Genomic DNA, 4,084 nt, shown 5'->3' on the forward strand with positions numbered 1-4,084 from the left:
GGCTAAAAACAGCCTTTGGGGAAGTCAGAGGGCAGCTTGAAGAGGGAGCCATCACCAGAGCCTTGAGGGATCCGCTTTCCAATGTGACTCTTCAGCTGGGAGGGAGGGCTTGTGTGGACCATCAGGGCTTAATATACATATATGTATATGTAGATAGATACATACATACATGTACTTTATATACATATGTAGTTTATGTATATATATACACATACATACATATATATATATAACAACCCATCCAGAACAGGGCACAACTCTGACTTCCACACGCATGGGAGCAGCCCATGTGTGAGTCCAGCTCTGCCAGGCAGGCTCCTGACCCTCAGAGGCTGGTGAAAGCAGGTGCTTGTGCTCCCACCAATGAAGCCTGCCCATTTATTAGGCAAATAACAGGGCAGTGATCCCAGGGAACCAGTGTGGGTTGGGAGACCAGAAGGTTTGTAGTGGCACTTTGCCCTGACATGGCCACATCCCTTAGGCTGTGCTTCAGAAGGGTAGAAGGTCCCTTCCCAGTCTTGCTTGAGTTCTGTCTGGATTGGTTAATGAGGGGAGTGGTAAATACCTTCATCTGGGGCTGATGAGGAATTGGAGGCAGCTGAGGGGAAGGGATGAGAGAAGAAGGGCTGAGATATTGGCTTTGTGTGCTGAGTGGAGAAGCAGGAGGGATCTAAAGGGCTTGTGTGGTCTTGATTACCCATCATAATCATCACCATCCTTGTTGCTGCATGGAGCTGCTGTGGCTTGTGCAGCCCTGATGTCCCACCAAGGACAGGTAAGTGGGGCAGCCCTGGTATGGGGACATCATGGGTGAGCATGTTACCCCCAGCCTGGCCTATGGAAACCAGGACAGCCAACATCCACCCCCCCCCCCAACACAAGGGACATGTGGATGTTGTTCTGCATGGATTCACTCTAGAATGCATGTAGCTTCCTTCTGTAGGGCATCAACTTGCCAAAATGGACCTCTCCATATGGAAGACTTTTCCCCCTCAGTGGCTGCAGAGTGAATTCATGGAGCAAGGAAGGATGGAAACGTCTCTGTCTCTGCTGTATGGACAAGCCCATGCTCTGAGGTGAGCCCTTTGCTGTGGGGTAGTGTCCTGCTCCATGGGGTTTCTTGCAGGGCAGCCTCCCTGCATGACTGTGAGCTCCACCATTTCCAAATAAAGCTGCCTAGCAGTTAAATGGGAGTGAGTAATCCAGCTGAGTGCTTTGCTCATGGCTTGCTTTGTTTGGATAACTGGGCAGGAATACATTGGAGCATTGGAATCCTCTTTTTTTTTGTTGTAATTTACCATGTTTGCCAAAAATCAATGCGCAGGCTAAGTGTTATCTTCCTTAGCGAGCAGCAGAGATAGCACAGGGTTGACTCAGTGTTGCCTCAAGCCTTTGAAATGAGTTGTTTCATTCTTGCAGTTTATTCTTGTTTAATCCAGTGCTTTGGCAGAGATTTCTGTAGTACCATATTGTGTCTGTAGTGCAGCCTCTTTCCTTGATTAGTTACGTGCTGTTCCTGATCTCTAAATCATCGTTTCAAGACAGGATAAAGCTGCAGTTGTGATATGTGTCAGGTTAAGAGCTCTTAACTCTTCTCAGTTGGATGTAGTGCTTATTTTAGGTCTGTAGCTTTAAGGTCTGATCCAGCCATCACCCTTGTTGTCAGGAGCACCAGGATTCAAGGTGGGGGAGAGTCATTTCTCTGTGCCCCATGCCTTTGCAGACCTTCATTCTGTTGCTGTGCTCCGGATGGGGCCTTGTGCCCATGGGGCTGGCTGGGGAAGCCAAAGGGAATCTGGAGGATGCAGCAAGTGTAGGATCAAGCCTTGAGCTGTAATCCAGCAAGAGCAATGAGGTACTCAAATGACAACTTGTTGTGCTGTAACTGGGGAGAGGCATCTTAATAAGATCAATCTGTTATTTACCAGCTACTCCATTAAGCTGATAGACACAACTGCCTTACAGTAGGGCTTTCATGGGAGCTGCTGTTTGGGATTTGACAGTGTAACCTCGAGTTCGCGATTGTATGTGGAAGGTATCTAATGTTTTAAATGAGAGGCAGAGGATCCTGATAGCAGTGTGATGATGTTCTCTGAAGATATGGGATGCTTGTCATGCTGTTGGTACCTGTTTTAGGCTTGCTTGCTGACAAGCACACTTGTGCTACCCCAAGGTGCACAGTCATAGGACGGTTTGGGTTGGGAGGGACCTCAAAGCTCACCCAGCTCCAACCCCCTGCCATGGGCAGGGACACCTTCCACTGGAGCAGCTTGCTGTGGCTGTGATCTTCCAAGATGCATCTGCAAAGGTGCAAGGCCAGTTCCCAAATGCTCCTATGGTGGCAGGGGCAGTGGCTGGTGAAGAGGCATTAACTAAGCTCTTCTGGTACAGGTGCTTCTGGGTTCATGCTGATCTTATGTCTTCCTACTTCTGCTTATGGCCAGAAGCAGGAAGGCTCCTCCTTCATTTGAAGGCAGAAACCCTGCATGAGGTTGTTGCACAGTAACTTGTCCCTGGGGATGTTTTCCTATCCCTGTGCAACACTTAGTTTGTCTCTAGTCTAGAACTTGTTTCTCCTGGAGCTCTTGGCTTGGTTTATCTATTGGGGATGTTCTGTCTGAATGCCCCTTCCTTGAGGAGCCACAAAGCTCTGCAGCTGCAATCATAGAAGGGACAGGGGCTTTAGCTGTTCTTGTTGGTCTGATGGCTGGTTACAGACAGCCCCTAGGGAACAGCTCTTGCTGATGGTAAAGAAGTTTTATGCTTGTTGGAAGAGCTGTTGGGAAATGCTGGAAGTGGGTGTTTGGATTCCTTTGCAAGTCAAACGTAAACTTGAGTCCACAATGATAAATACCAGTGGTGTTTCACATCTGTATTTCATGCATGCTGGAAGTTGCTCTTGGCAAGTGGTGATGGCCTGAGCCTTGAACGTCAGGGCAACCCAGTGTTCTGGTTCCTGCTAGGGATGTTGTTAATAGGGATGATGCAGTGTTAGAAGGATCTGTGGCGTTTACCTGTTGGAAGAGTAGAGACCTGAAGCAATACAAATGCTTTTGAGAAGAGGGGATGTTTGCTCTCGGACAGGGTTTGTTTGCTTCTACTGAACAAGCACAGATTCCTTGGCCCAAGTGTAATGCTCTGCTTTCCAGGGACACCAGTGGTGTATCCAGCATATACCCACCAGGACACCCAGCCTCTCCTGCCACCAGCTCTGTTGCTCTCCAAGGCACCACAAAAGCCTATTTGTGTAGTACAAGGGCTCCAACCAAGCTATAAAAACCCCCAAACTTAATCACTGGGCCATGTATCTGATGGCAAAAGTAGGGCAAACTTGGAATCATTATAGCAGGAAAGAACAAAAATCCTCCCCAAAATGGGATAAAGGATGGAGAGAGGGGAAAATAAAACAGATGTAAATGTTGTCAGGTTTGTCTGGTGTGGTGCAGCGCAAGCAGGCAGGTTTGTTTGCAAATAGGCAAGACTTGCTACCTGATAGTGCTTTTTCTCCTGTCTACTTGGATGAAATACTCCTTTTGGCATCACTCTTGCTGTTCTCTCTTCGCTGGGTTCCTTCCATCCTCGCAGCTTGCTGACTTGAAATGCACCCCTTCTGTTTTCCATCCTGGAAACTGCCTCTGTGAACCTGAAGCTGACCCATATTGTAACAGAGCTGCCAGGAAAAGCTTTGAGATAGGGTGGAAGGGGGGAGCTGGAGACAAATCCACCCACAAACAAAGCTTTTGTGCCACGATTTCCTTGTGTGGAATGTGGAACAGTCTGGGAGCACGACTCTGGGGATAGCAGCGCTATACCCAGCCTGGTGGGTCCCGTGTGCCCCAGTCCCACTGCAGCGGGGAAGCAGGGGATCAGCTCTGCCGGCCCAGTGCCGATGCTGGTTGGGTTTTCCCCCCATGGCCCAATGCAGAGGCCCTGGGAGGAGCAGGCTGTTCCCTTCCAGCAGCTCCCAGGGCAGGAACGGTGCCATTGGCTGCACTCACTTTTATGTGCTTTTTTTTCCATCCCGCCTCCCTGCTATAAGGGGCCGAGCAGCCGGACAGCATCGCCTCTGCCAGGCTGGAAGCAC

Source organism: Melopsittacus undulatus, chromosome 6, assembly GCF_012275295.1.
Source record: "Melopsittacus undulatus isolate bMelUnd1 chromosome 6, bMelUnd1.mat.Z, whole genome shotgun sequence".
In the NCBI taxonomy this organism is placed as follows: domain Eukaryota; kingdom Metazoa; phylum Chordata; class Aves; order Psittaciformes; family Psittaculidae; genus Melopsittacus; species Melopsittacus undulatus.